We start from the raw sequence: 19,957 nt of genomic DNA on the forward strand, positions 1-19,957 counted from the left end.
CCATAGTGTTTCCATTAACATTGACCATGTCTCTCACCGGCTTAGCGATCAAGTTGAGGGCTTACGATTACAGATTTCGAGGTCTGACACCTGCAGTGAACTGGTTTTGTAAATAAACAAACAACTATTGGTTGTAAGACTTCAGAATATGTAAAGAAAGATAGACATTAATTTATTACACAATGTAACAAAATGTTTACTTTTTTGTTCCTGGACAGAAAGTGTTATTTCCTAATTGTTTATGTCTAAAGTAAATAGAAAAGACCTATTTTTCTCATCAAACTTTGCTTTTGTGACCTGGGAGCGTATAACGAAAACATGATGGGAGACTATATTTGGGGTCTGATACGTGAAAGTGATTTACATTACAGTCACAAATCTCGAAAAACGTCTAAACATTTTTGTATAACTTTAGTATAAACACATGTAAATCTTGATTCATATGTTGTTTTATTCAGACCTTATGTAAATGAAAATGTGCAAATTTGTCCGTTTTTACATAGAAAATAGATTAATTTCTAAATTTCATTATCCAGGTCACAAAAGCAAAGTTTGAAGGGAATAATGGCCATTTTCTGTACTTTTACAACATAAGCAGTTATGAAATAACACATACTATCCAGGAACAAAATGTGTGTTACATAGTGAATTATGAAAAGTACTAGACGAACATTAAAATTATTTTTCCTATTATTCAAAGAGCTGCATGAAAAATAGCTTTAAGAGTGTTTGTCTTTCTTACGTGATTCGAAACGTTCGTACGTGATTTGAAACGTTCGTACTATAAGGAATATTAATAAGTGAATTTTTAAATTAATTTTTGAGACCACCCTAAGTTTGTACTGGCAGAAAAACGGCCAGATATGATAAAACAGTAGAGTTAAACTATGAGTTTTAACTAGTCATAGGCCTAGCAATTTACTAGTTGCATGTTCGGATCCCGTCGCCGAATATGTTTGCCCTTTCAACCTTGGGGTGTTATAATTTGATGGCCAATCCAACTTTGTCTTTGTTAAAAGAGTAGCCAAATAGTCCATCACTTCTAAATTAGAGACAGCTAGCGCAGATAGCCCTCGAGTAGCTTTGTGCAAAATTCCACAAACAAACAGTTAGTCAAATTCAAATAGTACAATAACAAGTCACAAGTTTATTTAACTTTTGTTTTATTCCACCAAACATTAGTTACCACTAATTGAATTAACAACTGTTTACTACTTAAAATTTCCAGAGATACAACACAAAAATAAGAAAGATATAATATGGATTTCATGAGGTAATAAACGCTCTATTAGAACTTATATTTTTAGGTCTTCGAGGTTAAACGTTTAGAGACGGTAAAGACAGTCGATTGGCTGCTGGCGTTACTTCACTGGTTGACGATTCTAAATATCCAATCTTTAAACAGGAAATAGATGCTGACCTTTCTTTCCTCGCCAGTTCAACGGAAACACAGAGCGAATTGTCCTCTTTATGATTAGGTCCTAATTTGGTTCCTAAATTCAACAATGACCTTGGATTAGCGATCAAATTATTACTCGAGTTTGTTATTCTGTGATTGACGTTTAGGGCGCTAGAGGACGTGGACATCGCCCTCTGGCTGACGCTGATGGTACTAACAGACGGCCATTTTCTAGCAATGAAAGAAGCGATGTTATCACAACTGACGCTGATTCCTTTGATGAATGGCAGACGAGAGCCGTCCATATTGTTTCCAAAGGCGGAAAATGTTATTTGGGGAAGATCCTGGGGTCCTAAACATCTCAGACAACTTCCGAATGTATCATGGAATGCTTGGCGAAACTTCAGGGACATCAACTGGTAGAGAATTGGGTTGATTGTTGCGCTAAGATAATACATCACACCTGAGATGTACGTTAACACCTGAAACGGCATTTCCGCCATTGGTGTCTCCTGGATGTAGGTGGCGACTAGTCTTTGAGCATGGAAAGGAGTCCAGCAGATGAAAAACGATACAACAACTGCAACTAGAAAAAAAAATTGATACCACTTAGCAAAAGTTATTAAGAGATCCAAGATTTCAAAGATTTGATGAATAAACTCTGCCGATATCCATCCATATAATTTTCCCACAATAATACTAGTGCTTGGCATTAAATATGATAAAATAACTTGTAAACCAGGTATTTGAAACTAAAACAATAGATATAAAAGGAACAATAATAACAAAACGCTAAGCCTAAAAGTAAGAAAGGGATAAAAAAATATACAAGGAATCTTATAATTAAACAAAATAGCGTCTTACTGATTCGTTTGGATCTTAAGCCTACTTTCCTCAGTATACACGTAGTGTTAAATAAATTTTAAAAACAGACACATTCTTACTTTTAAGTTATCAAACAGAATGGGTTATCTGTGCTCTGCCCACAAAAGGTATCGAAACCTGAGTTTCATATTCGCAATCCTGCTAATAAGTTATATAAACTTTTATTGTGTAGCTACTGATAGCTTGTACATTTGAAGGCAAAGATTTTAAAAGACTCCTTAGGAGAGCATGTGTGTGGTAGAAATTTTTCAACACACAACATCATAGAAATCAGTGATATATTCCAAGAAAGATTAAATCACAATACAGCAATCAATCACTTCCATCTAAAAACTTTAATTTATTATACAGTAACCAATCACTACCAGCTACATGCATCAAATCATTATGCAAAAACCAAACACTTCCGTCTAAAAACATCAACCCACTATACAGTAACCAATCACTTTCATCTAAAAACATCAAACAACTATACAGTAGCCAATCACTTCCAGCTACATACATCAAATAAATTATACAGTAACTAATCACTTCAATCTAAAAACATCAAACCATTATACAACAACCAATAATATATAGCTACAAACACTAACGCATTACCTAGAAGGTTTAAACTACCAATGTTAACATTTCGGTGGGTTGGGTTAATGGAATGTGAAAAAACCTTTAGTCATATTTTATAAAACAATCGTTGAAGACATGTAGACAACTACAACGTCACGAAGTCAACGTCATCCAGAATCGAACGAAAACTAATTCCGTGTTAAGCTGTGGGCGCAGCATAAAAGTGACAGTCAATGTCTCTATTCGGTTAAGAGCAGCCATTTAGACAGCAAATGTTGCCGAATGGTTGACCTCCATCAGATCAACAATTTGAAATTGAGAATGGCTATGCCTAGTCCCAGAGGTCTCTAGCCTAATCATTTGGTTCCTGTTCGACATGAGGTTTAAAATATTAAACACCAAATTATTTTACGACTTAGAATCCATTCAAGAATCGAAGAAGTAAAGACAAGTCTGCGTTGCTATATTATTATAAATATTTCTTTACAATGGATTTGAAATTAACCTTTAGGAAACAGAATTCAATAATGAACTTAAATTTAACTAATTTTTGGTGAATGTCCATTAACATTGTTTCGAATTTCGAGCAAAGCTACACGAGGGCTATCTGCGCTAGCCGTCCCTAATTAAGCAGTGTAAGACTAGAAGAAAGACAATTAGTCATCAACACCCACCGCCACCTGTTGAACTACTCTTTTACCAACGAATAGTGGGATTGACCGTCACATTATAACGCCCCCCACGGCAGAAAGGGCGAGCATGTTTGGTGCGACGGGGATTCGAACCCGCGACCCTCGGATTACGAGTCGAACGCCTTAACACACTTGGCCATGCCGGGCCGAATGTCCATTAACATATTACAGTCATGTTCGAACTATCTCATTTGTCGTTTTTTTTTCAATTGTTTACGTTTGAAGCTACCGACTTACGTTTATATTTTAAAGATACACAACTGACGTATCTTTCAATTTTTAATTTCTACGCATCCTTGACACTTTTGCGTTATTTAACTTTAAGATGTTTTAGTAGTTAAATCCCAGATTCAGATTACGTCATTCATTAGGAAAGTGCCGAAAACATAAGGTTACAGAATCTGTAACAAGTGTCAAAAGCCATAACGTAGGTATCTTTTCTTACGTACGCTTTGAGTATACATCAATAAATTATAAGGCTTTTGTATTAAACATCTGCTTTCACAAATACCTGTTGTTGAAATAAATTCAGCATACAAGAATAAATTATACAGCTTTTATTTGCCTCTCTATACGTATACGTGTTCACCAAGAAGTGAACTTTTGACATTTACTGAGATATACAATTTCTTAAAAAAACAAAAAAACGTTTATATTTTAACTGAACCGGATACAGAACGTGAATATTTCTATAAGCAGCTAAAGGCTAACATTATTCTCTGGCGGTAAAAAATAACAGATGATGCTTATAACGTTTCAACTGAGCCTGAAGTTCTGTATCGTATTATTTAGTGAATAATTTACACATTGTTACAACTAGAGTCCTATGTATTTCATATTATAGTCATTAGCTCTGATTACCAAATTCTCGAATGATCGCCGTCTTAAGAAACAAAATTCATAAGCAGACATAAACTTATCAGGTGTTGTTTCTTATTGTTATAATATTTTATACTGTATATCTGAGCCTTTCTACGAACAGTATTAATAATTCACCACTTTTTGCCATGAGCGGATACAAGACAATGAATTATTCATAAGATCACTCATTTTTATCTTTAGATAACTTGTTCAGTTCAAACTAAACTTTCCCTCAAACAAAAACTGTACTTAGTAATTAATAGTCATAGAATCAAGGCAGATATGTTGAGATATGGCAACGATCTCCACGTCTTATCTACTCCTGGAAATCGAGACAAGAAGAGCTATGGAGTCCAGTCGTGGAGCCTGCAAGGGAAGTTGTCTGGACTTTCAATCGCTGCAGTCATGGTTTTGACACTGGGCAACAATTGTAGAATAGCCTTATTGATACTATTACGGACAATTCACTGGGTCATCAATCCTAATATAGCTTATTGATACTGTTATGGACAGTTCACTGGGTCAACAATCATAATAAAGCTTATTGATACTATCATGAACAGTTCACTGGGTCAACAATCATAATATAGCTTATTGATACTATTATGGACAGTTCACTGGGTCAACAATCCTAATATAGCTTATTAATACTATTATGGACAATTCACTGGGTCAACAATCATAATATAGCTTATTGATACTATTATGGACAATTCACTGGGTCAACAGTACTCATATAGCTTATTGATACTATTATGGACAATTCACTGGGTCAACAGTACTCATATAGCTTATTGATACTATTATGGACAATTCACTGGGTCAACAATCCTAATATAGCTTATTGATACTATTATGGACAGTTCACTGGATCAACAATCATAATATAGCTTATTGATACTATTATGGACAGTTCACTGGGTCAACAATCATAATATAGCTTATTGATACTATTATGGACAGTTCACTGGGTCAACAATCATAATATAGCTTATTGATACCATCATGGACAGTTCACTGGGTCAACAATCATAATATAGCTTATTGATACTATTATGGACAGTTTACTGGGTCAACAATCATAATATAGCTTATTGATACTATCATGGACAGTTCACTGGATCAACAATCCTAATATAGCTTATTGATACTATTATGGACAGTTCACTGGGTCAACAATCCTAATATAGCTTATTGATACTATTATGGACAATTCACTGGGTCAACAATCCTAATATAGCTTATTGATACTATTATGGACAATTCACTGGGTCAACAATCATAATATAGCTTATTGATACTATTATGGACAATTCACTGGGTCAACAATCATAATATAGCTTATTGATACTATTATGGACAATTCACTGGGTCAACAATCCTAATATAGCTTATTGATACTATTATGGACAATTCACTGGGTCAACAATCCTAATATAGCTTATTGATACTATTATGGACAATTCACCGGGTCAACAATCTTAATATAGCTTATTGATACTATTATGGACAATTCACTGGGTCAACAATCCTAATATAGCTTATTGATACTATTATGGACAATTCACTGGGTCAACAATCCTAATATAGCTTATTGATACTATTATGGACAATTCACCGGGTCAACAATCTTAATATAGCTTATTGATACTATTATGGACAATTCACCGGGTCAACAATCTTAATATAGCTTATTGATACTATTATGGACAATTCACTTGGTCAACAATCCTAATATAGCTTATTGATACTATTATGGACAATTCACTGGGTCAACAATCTTAATATATCTTATTGATACTACTATGGACAGTTTATTGAGTTAACGATCCTAATAAATCTTATTGATACTATTATGGACAATTCATTGGGTCAACAATCCTAATATAGCTTATTGATACTATTATGGACAATTCACTGGGTCAACAATCCTAATATAGCTTATTGATACTATTATGGACAATTCACCGGGTCAACAATCTTAATATAGCTTATTGATACTATTATGGACAATTCACTGGGTCAACAATCCTAATATAGCTTATTGATACTATTATGGACAATTCACTGGGTCAACAATCCTAATATAGCTTATTGATACTATTATGGACAATTCACCGGGTCAACAATCTTAATATAGCTTATTGATACTATTATGGACAATTCACTTGGTCAACAATCCTAATATAGCTTATTGATACTATTATGGACAATTCACTGGGTCAACAATCTTAATATATCTTATTGATACTATTATGGACAGTTTAATGAGTTAAGGATCCTAATATATCTTATTGATACTATTATGGACAGTTTATTGAGTTAACGATCCTTATACATCCTTGCTGAATCTATAATGGACAGTTTACTGAGTCAAAGACCCTAATACAGTATTGTTGAATCTGTCATGGACAGTTTACCATGTTAGCTATCCTAATACAGTATTGTTGAATTTGTCATGGACAGTTCACCACGTTAGCTATCCTAATACAGTATTGTTGAATCTGTCATGGACAGTTCACCACGTTAGCTATCCTAATACAGTATTGTTGAATCTATCATGGACAGTTTACCATGTTAGCTATCCTAATACAGTATTGTTGAATCTGTCATGGACAGTTTACCATGTTAGCTATCCTAATACAGTATTGTTGAATCTGTCATGGACAGTTCACCACGTTAGCTATCCTAATACAGTATTGTTGAATCTATCATGGACAATTCACCACGTTAGCTCTCCTAATACAGTATTGTTGAATCTGTCATGGACAGTTCACCACGTTAGCTATCCTAATACAGTATTGTTGAATCTATCATGGACAGTTCACCACGTTAGCTATCCTAATACAGTATTGTTGAATCTGTCATGGACAGTTTACCATGTTAGCTATCCTAATACAGTATTGTTGGATTTATTATTGAAAGTTTTGTGTCGAGGGAACTCAATGTAAATATTAAGTATTGTCACAGAGCTATAGTTGCGTTTCCAAGCAGGTGAAACAATAAATTTGATTTATGCTAAAGGCAGCAACAATGGAAAGTCGGGCTTCTCTTGTTTGATTAATAACGAAATTTGAATATTAAAATACTTCCTGATACGTGCTTGAGCAATAATGGTGCTAAACACGAGCACTAAAACACGAAAGTTAAAATCGGTGTAAAAATAAACCACGTTGCGCAGTGATCATAATGAGACAAGACCAGGAAATGTCGATCAATCACTCGTATCTAAAGTGTATTGATTTCAATATCAGTCATTGATAATTAAAACTGAATATTTGTAGGCGACGGAAAATTCTTTAGTAATTTCTCACTGGTTTATAATTTTTATTTACCCCAAACGATGCAAGAATAGACTTACACCCCTATTTTAAAAAAATGCTTTATCAACCTTCTCGTTACCTTGGTTTCTTAAGTCTAATTCGTATCTCATGAAACCCTGGTGTGGTCTGGTAGTTAGAGTAGATACCTTGATATCTTAAGTCTAATTCGTATCTCATGAAACACTGGTGTGGTCTGGTAGTTAGAGTAGATACCTTGATATCTTAAGTCTAATTCGTATCTCATGAAACCCTGGTGTGGTCTGGTAGTTAAGAGTAGATACCTTGATATCTTAAGTCTAATTCGTATCTCATGAAACCCTGGTGTGGTCTGGTAGTTAGAGTAGATACCTTGATATCTTAAGTCTAATTCGTATCTCATGAAACCCTGGTGTTGTCCGGTAGTTAGAGTAAATACCTTGGTATCTTAAGTCTAATTCGTATCTCATGAAACCCTGGTGTGGTCTGGTAGTTAGATGGCTCGACTTCCAAGCTTTTCTGTCGATTGTCCGAATTCCTTTACCAAACGTGTTCGTCCTTTAAAATATGGAAGTGTTATAATGTGACTCAATCCTACTATTCGTTGGTAAAAGAGTAGCCCAAGAGTTGGCGGTGGGTGTTCAACACCACTAACTTTCTCTATAGTCTATCACTGCTAAATGAGGGACTCTAACATAGATAGTCCTCGAGTAGTTTTGCGCGAAATTTAAAACAAACAAACATCATATCATGTGCGACAACACAAGAGCTTAAATCACCGATAAGGGATCCCACGGACTAGATTTGGTCATCCCAACACACGCGGCCTAAACAGCTACTCAAAATCGATTAGCAAGATTATCTGTAACATTTTTTTAACGCACTCATCATTGAAAGTTCAGAGGGAGTTTATTGGTGTCCTACAAGTTCGAATCTTGGACCTTTTAAATCGCAATCGCATTATTTAAGAAAGATAAAAATACGCAAAACAATTCCTATATTACACTCTGTATCACAAAATTTGTTCCTGGATAATATGTGTTATTTATTAATTACTTATGTTGTAAAAGTACACAAAATGGTCATTATTCCCTTCGAACCTTGCTTTTCTGACCTGGATAATGAAATTTAGAAATTAACCTATTTTCTATGTAAAAAAAGGCAAATTTGTACATTTTCATTTACATAAGATCTGAATAAAACACCATATGAATCAAGATTTACATGTATTTATACTAAAGTTATAAAACAATGTTTAGAAGTGAGTAGTTTTTTGAGATATGTTACTGTAATGTAAATCACTTTCATGTATCAGTCCACAAATATAGTCTCCCATCATGTTTTCGTTATACGCTCCTTGGTAGCAGCGTTCAAAGTCCAGTATATCTTGGTGGAAGCACTCGCCTTACTCCTCTGAGTATGCTTCCATGTTCTCCATGAATTTATCAAGATGAACGTCAAGGATATGGACTTTCAGGGACGTCCATTTTGCTGTAGCTCTTCACCAAAGCCTCAACCAGTTCCACATAATTTTCAGCCTTGTGATTGCTCAAGAAGCTCCGAACCACTGCGAGAAAGCTGCTTCAAGCTCTTCTTTTCCTTCCTACTTAGGGAATTCTGTGCACTTCAGGATCTCTATTTGTGGTCCAATGAAGACAGACACCAGCTATGATCTTTGCTTCAGACACCTTAGGGAAGAAGTCTCAAAGGTACTTGAAGGCTGCAGACTCCTTACCAAGAGCTGTGACGAATTGTTTCATGAGACTCAATTTTTGTGCAATGGTGAGAACAACACCTTCTGGAGGTCCACTAGTGGACCTTCTATTAAGGCAATTGACATTGTGCCTCCCCATAGAGAACTGGGTCCGTTGTGGCCAGTGCTTTCTGTTGTAATGCGCTGCGGTGTCCCTGCTGTCCCAAAGGCAAAGATAACAGGAAAACTTGGTAAAACCTCCTTAGAGGCCTAGGGTTTATCTTGATCCCTAACAGGCATGCCGAAATATGCCTTGTAGGCTTCACATATTTTAGCAGATGCTGTCACAGAGTGCTTTTCGCTCTTGTATTGATAACTTGGCTACATACATAACATAATGCATCTGGAGAATGCTTGCAGCTTCCTGATGCCATCTCTGATAAAATCAGATAGATCTACGTGTTCACTTAGGCAGCTATGGAAAGTTCTAGAAAATCCTGAAAGGTTCTTGAAATTTCTCGTAAGTTCTACAACATTGTATAAAGTTCTTGAAAATTCTTGTGAGTTCAAGAAACTTTTCTATCGGCTACTCAGCACTGAATCTACCTGCAATGTTCTGGAAAATGGGTAAATTTGAAAATTTCATTACCCAAGTCACAAAAGCAAAGTTTGAAGAGTAAAATAGGTCTTTTCCATTTACTTTAGGCATAAGCAATTGGGAAATAACACTTTCTGTCCAGGAACAAGAAAAAGTAACAATTTTGTTACATAGTGTTATCTTTAGATTCTTCAGGCCGTTTCTACTTTAGCGTGTATTCAACTCATACATACATTTTTTATGTTGTTAGTTGTATTTGAAAACCTACAACTTCTTAATTTACGTTCGAACATATAAGTATATCGTTAACGGAGGACATGATGGATAGATCTTTCATATAGCCAACCAGTAAAAGTGTATCTTACAATCAACCAATGAAATTATATCTTACAATCAACCAATAAAACTAAATCATACAGCTAAACAAGGAATTCAACCAATAAAGATATTCCATACAGTGACCCAACAAAACTATGGATAGAGAAGTGAGGAATGTTATTTCATTCTACAATTATGATAAATATATAAATAAGTCACTGACTATTAACAACATAAAAAGAAAAGATAAAACAATCCAGTGTAAATAAATTATCAAATGCTAACAACATTAGTTGAAGAATGGATAAAACATTACTGTAAATAGATTAATAGATTTTAACAGTAGACTAGTTAGAACAATTAATCACAATGATATACATTAAGCTATCTATGCTCTATTAACTATAGGTATCGAAACCGTTTCTATCGTTGTAAGTTCGCAAAGATATTGCTGTGCCAATGGGGGGCACGCAAATATTTTCGTAAATGTTAACAATATTAGTAATGGTATGTTTATAAAGAAATCTGGGTAAGTGACTCACCAATTATTAATAATTTTATTAGTAGATTGGTTAGAGCAATTCCGTGTAAATAATTTAATAAATGTTTGTCAAGATAATAAAGGTTATTCTTCTTAATATTATATATAGTAGTAGTATTTAGTAAGTTGGTTGAATAATATGAGTGTTGGTTTGGCTAAGGATTTTTCTACAGTAGGTGTCTGTGACTTGTTAGCGATAAATTCAAAAATAAGTGAAGAGCTCATACTCCACTTGTTTTAAAATAATATATTCAAAACAAGTTAAATGTATGAATAAAATTTCTTTTCACTACATATATCGTAATGGAATTTTAAATAGTATACATAATTATTTTCTTCTTGCCAAAATCCACTTAGATCTATTAAATTGCTTCAGAATTCCAGTTGACAAGCTGAGCTATCTTTCTCTATTTCTATCCCACTAGTATTCTGTGTATAATTCACATGACAACGCTTATTATCTTCTTAAAACTGCTAGTTTTCTCTAACATATTAATCGTTAAGGTTATCACTTCTTCGGCAATTAACACTTCACGGCGAACTTCCACTTCCAGTGACTTTACTTTCTTATCTGTTCTGTTTATCTGCTATCCCTGCTCGTCTCACGCTATTCATATATTTAGAAAATAATCGTATGCTCGCCTTCTAGAAATCTCTATATCCTTGACGTCAGTAAATTTCGCGCGACGTTCGAAAGTCTCAAGATTAATGAATTATAACATAACTTCTAGTAACTATCTGTTTTAAAATTTTTATTATAAAAAACAAAGGATTATGAAATATTAACTCAAAATAAGTAATTGATAATACCTACGCTAAACAGTCTTGTACATCATGACAATGTTAATAATGTTAGATATATATTGGCTAGTGGGTACAATAATTCAGTGTGAAAGTCTTGTAAATAAGAGTGTAAGTGGTAACAATATAATCAGTACCACTCACTGTCTCACGGTGCAAGTCGCAATTTTGCAGTAGCAAAAAGTCAGTTAAGTGCTCTTTCTGGTCAAGTCAGACCAGGCGAGACTAAATCGGGCCGAGGGAAAAAATAGGTGAGTGAATGAAAACAGCAGAAAAGAAAAAGTGGTCCTTTATCATGTTAAATGTTACTCATGTCTATGGGCCACGAACAATCTAGTGATTAGCGGGAATGAAGGTTAATTCGAAGATTCATGGCTCACATCACACTGACGTAAAGAGGGCACTAAGTACTTTGGGTTTGGGGCCATAGATGCGTTATAATAGTGACAATCAAATCCCTTTGTTCGAACACGCCAAGGTGTGTTGAGACTGTTGCTGTTAATTAATTGGTTTCGTTCTACTCTTTCACTTCAAAATTAGGGACAGCCATAGCTATTTTCTAGCTCTGAGCAGAGATTCTAAACAAATTAACAGAATGTCCTCGAAATGAGCATAATTTCAAATCATTCTCCATGATTTCAAAGATATTAGCAATTCGGGTCATTTTTCATTTGACGCATTTCCAGGAGGAAATGGGACAGTGTGTTTGTGTGAGTTTTATTACAGCAAAGCTATATCGGGCGTTGTAAACCTGTAGACTCCTTGCTGTCCCAGCTGAGGACAGAAAGGGGAGACGTAGTGTTACAGTGAATATATGTAAACAGTATAAAGAGAAAAAGGATAAATACTATTACAGTTTACATCTGTAAAAAACCATGAAAGGTAAGGTTTCTTTGCTTGTTTGTTTTAATTTTCACACAAAGCCACACGAGGGCTATCTGCGCTAGCCGTCCCTAATTTAGTAACATATAGATTAGAAAGAAGGCAAATAGTCATCACCATCCACCACCAGCTCTTGGGCTACTCTTTTATTAACTAATATTGGGATTGATCATCACGTTATAACGCTCCACGGCTGAAAGGGAGAACATGTGTGGTGTGACGGAGATTCGAATCCATGGCCCTCAGATTACGAGTCCAGCGCCCGAAGGGTAAATAAAGGATAAAAATAGTGTTACAGTTTATATATGTAAATAATATCATAGGTAAATACAATGTTTGTTTGTTTGTTTTTGGAATTTCGCACAAAGCTACTCGAGGGCTATCTGTGCAAGCCGTCCCTAATTTAGCAGTGTAAGATTAGAGGGAAGGCAGCTAGTCATCACCACCCACCGCCAACTCTTTTGATACTCTTTTACCAACGAATAGAGTGATTGACCGTAACATTATAACGCCTTCACGGCTGAAAGGGCGAGCACGTTTGGCGCGACCGGGATGCGAACCCGCGACCCTCAGATTACGAGTCACACGCCTTAACACCCTTGGCCATGCCGGGCGACAAAATACAATGTAGACATAGTATTACAGTGTATATACGTTAACAATACCAGGGGTAAAAATAGTGGAGAAACAGAGTTACAGTTTATACACGTAAGAAAATGTCAAATGGAAGACACAGTATTAGAGTGTAGATACGTAAAGGGGATCAAAGGTAGGTTTGAATCTTTAAACATTCATGGAATCTGTTGTGTAGGCGAATAAAATACACGATGAATTTTTTTTTTTTCTCGTTTGTCTGAAGTCTGAAAAAGTCGACAGCAGTTTAAATATTCATGACATTTTGTAGCATGTTGTTGGAAACCTTATTAAACTCACCAGTATGTTTTCTATCAACTCATTAAAAATAACTTAAACCGAAATGGATTTCCCTTAACACAATTCACTCTCTTTTCAGTAGATTGGCCGCTTCACTGTAATAAGTAACAAATAAGTTTAGGAGTTATGACGTCAAATGCTTTGTTATAAAACGAGTGATGTGATACGATTTTATAGAAATAAACGTTTCGAATGAGACTGTGAATTTTCGGCGCTTGAAAACTTTCACTTGAACGATATTCTATGCGGCTCACGAGCTAAAAATGGCCAGGCCAGAGACCACTACCGCTCATTGCACATCTAATAGACATTTAGAAAGTCACCAGTTCGTAACATTTATCGACTACGCAGTTACTGTTTACCAAATAAGGAGATTAACTCTAACAGTAATAACACTCCGATAGCTGAAAGTGCAGTATGAGGGTTCAAACCTTGGACCTTCTGATATACACCACTGCTTGCCTTCAACTAGGCCCTCTGTAGATATTTTTCATTAGAAAAAATATTCTTCCTGTCGAAATAAAACTCTTAAAAATAAAAATACATATTGATTTTCAAACCGAAAATATCAAATTTATAAATATTGTCTATTTATATATATGTAAGAACGGCTCGTTTGGGTTGAGAAAATATTTTACCCAAACGAGCCGTTTTTACATATATATTTCTCTATAAGTGGGTTTTCTCGACATCTCTGATCGTCCATTTATGTCTACTTATTACAAAATGGAGAAACGAAGTTTTTTTCAGAGTTTTTGCAAACAAATATCTGTCAAAGTGGTTAATTTTACCTCAGTTCAAAACAGACCAATCATATTTCAGAAATCCAGACACTTTAGCTCTCAGTTCCTACTTACGTACCAATCATATTCGAGTTCCAATTTAATGCAAACTTTTCATACTTTAAGACCTCACCCCTCATCTACTTATTAAATACGTAAGTTGGTGAATTACTTGTCTGTACAAAATAATCGGGCCCGGCATGACCAAGCGTGTTAAGGCGTGCGACTCGTGATCTGAGGGTCGCGGGTTCGCATCCCCGTCGCGCCAAACATGCTCGCCCTCCCAACCGTGGGGGCGTTATAATGTGACGGTCAATCCCACAATTCGTTGGTAAAAGAGTAGCTCAAGAGTTGGCGGTGGGTGGTGATGACCAGCTGCCTTCCCTCTAGTCTTACACTACTAAATTAGGGACGGCTAGCACAGATAGCCCTCGAGTAGCTTTGCGCGAAATTAACAAAAATACTACTAAATTAGGGACGGCTAGCGCAGATAGCCCTCGAGTAGCTTTGCGCGAAATTAACAAAAATACTACTAAATTAGGAACGGCTAGCGCAGATAGCCCTCGAGTAGCTTTGCGCGAAATTAACAAAAATACTACTAAATTAGGGACGGCTAGCGCAGATAGCCCTCGAGTAGCTTTGCGCGAAATTAACAAAAATACTACTAAATTAGGGACGGCTAGCGCAGATAGCCCTCGAGTAGCTTTGCGCGAAATTAACAAAAATACTACTAAATTAGGGACGGCTAGCGCAGATAGCCCTCGAGTAGCTTTGTGCAAAATTCAAAAAACAAAACAAAAATATCAGCGGTTAGACGATATCAGACCTGTTAGACCGAACTTCCAATAATCAAAAAACCTGTTTCTATTTTTCAAAATCTCATACAATGTTGTTTTTTATCTTAAATTCAAGCTATCTACAGAAGGTTCGTTTATTTACCCCCCTTCCTCTCACTCTTATGAAAAGTGTTAAATTACAATATTTATTGCTTATCATGCGACTTCTATATTTTTACTTCTCAAATATGTACGCATCTTGGGAGTTCCGCCTACTCTTTGTTTTCCTACATCGTATCGCTACTTTAATGTTCAGTATTCTTACGTAATCCATCCTCAACTATTGAACACCAGGCGGTTACTGAACTTCCAACATTGTGGTTTCGTTTTCGTGTGACCTTACGATAATAAAGGTTACTGTAGATAAATTACTAAACGGAAAATTTAATTATACATGTGTATTTTTTTTGTGTGCATATATCATCGGAAGAGCAAACGATATGTCTAACTTGATCAATATTTACCAGAAATAATAAAATGAATAAGGTTTCATATTATTCACCAACTCTTTCATGGGGTATAGGATCATCCATAACACCGGAGAACTTAGAAACAAACATTAATAGCAAAAAGGTTACAAGCCAATAAGAGCTTACCTAGAAATGTTTTAACCTCTTGCACTACTATACAATAGTGTGTTATCTGTCAGTCAGTCAGTAGACACTAAAATGACGTCATATAAGAAACGTTTAACTTTGTAATTTGTAATGTCACCACTATGCTGTAGCGCGTTGTCCGTCAGTCAGTGAGTAGGCACTAAAATGACATTACATAAGGGGTTTTTAACGTTTAATTTAAACTGTCACCATTATGCAGTAGAGGGTGTTTTTCGGTCAGTCAGTAGATATTAAACTGATGGGCCCGGCATGCCCAAGCGTGTTAAGATGTGCGACTCGTAATCTGAGGGTCGCGGGTTCGCATGCCCTTAGCGCCAAACATGCTCGCCCTTTCAGCCGTGGGGGCGTTATAATGTGACGATCAATCCCATTATTCGTTGGTAAGAGTAGCCCAAGAGTTGGCAGTGGGTGGTGATGACTAGCTGCCTTCCCTCTAGTCATACACTGCTGAATTATGGGTAGCTGGCGCAGATAGCCCTCATGTGGCTTTGCGTACATTTCAAAACAAACGAAATTAAATAAAAAGCTGATCTGCCTTTAAATCAGAAATGCTGAAGAATTATCGAGGAAATGTTACTGATAACTGTAATAACACAGGGCTAGGAAGTTAAACTTCATAAAAGTTATTCTAGTTTTAATAACTAACTTTCAATTTTTACCAGTTGAAATTATATACGTTCCTGCTCTAATACACCTATTTGAACACTACAGTAAAAATAAATCATTTTATTCAATATCTTTTTTCATGGTGACTTAATTGTTTGTTTTGTTTTTGAAATTCGCACAAAGCTACTCGATGGCTATCTGCGCTAGCCGTCCCTAATTTAGCCTTGTGAGACTAGAGGGAAGGCAGCTAGTCATTACCATTCACCGCCATCTCTTGGACTACTGTTTTGGTAACGAATAGTGGGATTGACCGTGACATTATAACGTCCTACGGCTGAAAGTGCGAGCATGTTTGGCGCGACAAGGATGCAAGCCCGCGAATCTCTGATTACGATACAAGTGCCTTAACCACCTGGCCATGCCGGGGGCCCAAAGTTTTGTAAAAGTGCTCAAAATTTTCTTAAAATGTGTTTATAATTTCTTCAAGTGTATATAAAGGTTTTCACTATTTCCTTGCAATGTTCACATCAGATGTGATTCTGGATAGCTCCTGAAAGTGTTACATTTCAAGAGTAAATACAACCACGCTTGGCCATGCTGGGCTGAGAGGGGAGTAATCGTGAACTGTTATACAATAGATTAAAATATTAGATTAATAATAATTTCAAAGTTAAATGATTTTTTAAAAAAGCAAAAAGTAATATAGCACCTCAAAGGATATTTTACATAAAAACATTATTACATTAATTATAACTGCTTTGTCTGTTTTGCAACTGAAACCTACAAACTGGACTATCTGCGCTTAATCCACCTTGGGCAATCAAGCCCCGGACTTTTTTATCGTTGTAAGATGAGCCCTCAAACATGCTGCCAACATATCAAAGGACGCCATAGTTGCAAATGTTTCACCTTATAATGTAATAAGATTTATAATCTTAATAATATTAATTGATATGACGTTCTTGTTAAAATTGTTTTGATTTTAATAACGGATGTTCTATTATTCAGCGACGTATAGTTCACAAATAATAAAATTTTATCACATAGGAACATTTTGCAAATTGCGAAGAAAAAGAAACCTCTTACTTAGATCAAATTTACCAAAATATAACAGAATATGTTTGGGTCATTTACACAATCTCTTGTTGCCATAGCGACGAATAAATGATGTGGAAAATAGAAAATAATGTCAAAGTGCACATAGAAACAAATACTATCCAGTAATGACACGTTATGCGGCCTGTTAACCGTTTATACACTAGGGGTGTGTTTCTTACAGGTTCTAGAACAATCGATAAGGCTCTCAAGTCGTTATTGGTCTAGAGAGTTTTGTAGTTGTGGCTGTCAACATTTTAAATATGAGAAAATGCGACCAGATTTCCATGAATATGATTCATTTATGTAAATGTACATATAACGTATTGTGAAAAATCTACAAGTGGTAAAGAAATATGGATACCATTCTTAGATTCAGCGTACATAAATTACCGTATAACACATAAAAATTTCAAGCCAGTAAAACTATCGCAAGCCTGTGTAATTTACAAGTAGGCCTATATTTAAAGCGCCATCTAACGAGAAATATGACGTCAATATTAATTTTTTCTGAGATAAACGAAAGAGAAATGGGCATAATATATACATTGCTCCTTTGAAGGGGTTATCGACCTGTCAAGCTATTAATTTAAAAACTGTTTTTCTTTCTACACGATACAGGTATGTTCTAACAAGCCATTTATTTACAGAAATAAAAGAAATGTTTCGAAAATGCTTATAAAATAAAATTTCTAAACTTCGTTTGACAAAGAGATGTTTTTTTTTATATTAAGAAAGTCTCGTTAAAAAAAAATGAAAAGGAAAATCAAACCAAAAAATTCTCAGAGTTGTAGAACACTATGTTCAAAGTGCTAACAACGACTTATGTTTGGTAATAGTGATGAATGGAGACATAGGGAAGGCTACAATCGTCAGGGTACCAACAATTCTTTAAGGTTTAGAAATAATAAATATAGGGAAGGCTACCTGATCAAGGTTCATATTTGAGGTTTAAGCCCGATTTTTTTTCTAATAGTTTAGTGATTTAGCCTGCTGGTATAAAATAAAAAGTTACTTTGTTTTAAAAAGAACAAAGAAACTGTGGTTTCAAAATATAATACACGTATAGAATTTTGGATGGTTGGAGCTTCTGGGTTCAAGTTTGTCATGAGATTAGACGAGAATGTGCCGTCGTTTTAATTTAATAGGTTTAATTTTTGTTAAGGGAAAGCTATACGATGTGTTTTCTCTACTCTGCCCATCATGCGTATCGAAAACCGAATTTTAGCGTCTTAAGCCTAGTTATTACTGAGCCACTGGAAGACTTAAAGTCAAAAGAAGTTGTTTTTCTTTGACATCTGTTAACAGAAAGGATTTAGTGAAACGAAACAATAAAGAATAAAATGGCTAACTAACAAACGATATTTAATTATTTACTGCCGAAACTCGCCACCGAAACGTATAACGTTTCGCGACACAGTAAGTAAGTCCTGAGAACTGATTCTTACCTAACATTTTCACCACCGCTCGACGAGACGAGTACCGATTTCCACAGCTTCTAGTCTGTTCCGGAGACGACTCGACCTGACCGATGGTGAACCGACGGAGCCTCAAACTGATCAGGACATAGAGGAAGGTAATCATCGTGATGGGCAGGAAGAAGAAGATGATAGTGGAAACCTCAAATATGTGAGGTAACTTACGTTTTATACCGCACGTGGCCGACTCCATAATAACCGTCTCGTTAGTCGTCTGTTGATAGACTATTCCGAGCTGGAAGACGACTGGAACGGAGCACAGAGCAGCAAATATCCAGATAATTACTATTACTTTAATGGCACGAGAGAGCTGGGACATCCTGTGGGCTAGGAGAGGATGGCAGATGGCCAGATACCGCTCCACGGTGAAGGCCGTGATGGTCAGGATTGACGCATTGGTAGACGTCTCTGAAGTCAGACCTCGGGTGATACAGAACCACTCTCCGAGGACGTACGGATAACTCTGCCAGAAAAGGTAAATCTCTTGCGGTAAGCCCAGTATCAGGAGCAAAACGTCGGACACGGACAAGCTGAACAGGTAGTAATTAGTGGCCGTATGCATGTACTTATTTCTAGCAATGACCAGGCACGTGCAGATGTTACCGACAACTCCGGTAAGTAAAATAACTGTGTAAAGTATAGTCATGGGAACCACCAAAGAAAGAACTGCTCGTTTCGGACCCACGTTCTCCTGTAGGAATTCTGGAATATCTTCTTCGCTCGTCATTACTAGATTTCGGCTATCTTGCAAGTAACCTAAAAAAAAAAACACAACAAAAACACCTCCGACAGAGGTTAAAATACGTCTAGCAAAATTACTTTATACCTAACTTCTCTTTTTATTTGTTTTATTGTTGTTATTTTAAGGTGCCCTACCTTCAGGTAAGAATCCGAGTCCTTGAACGAAACTTTAGGCGAAACGTCCTCACCAAGACGGAGCCTGATGGTGTAATTGAGCTAACGTTTGAAGACCCTTTCCTTAGTGCGCATGTTTCAAATGTATGGGCACTCTGATTGGCTAGAATGTCGTCCACAATCAATAATATTCCTTCCTTCTCTGACATCATGGATTATCTT

At 35.9% G+C, this 19,957-nt stretch overlaps 1 pseudogene; it reads right to left on the reverse strand.

The window, feature by feature from the left end:
• Window positions 1–1,317: 1,317 nt before the first annotated feature.
• Window positions 1,318–19,815, reverse strand: LOC143250033 (pyrokinin-1 receptor pseudogene; annotated as a pseudogene).
• Window positions 19,816–19,957: the final 142 nt, after the last annotated feature.

This window comes from Tachypleus tridentatus, chromosome 4, assembly GCF_004210375.1.
Source record: "Tachypleus tridentatus isolate NWPU-2018 chromosome 4, ASM421037v1, whole genome shotgun sequence".
NCBI lineage: Eukaryota > Metazoa > Arthropoda > Merostomata > Xiphosura > Limulidae > Tachypleus > Tachypleus tridentatus.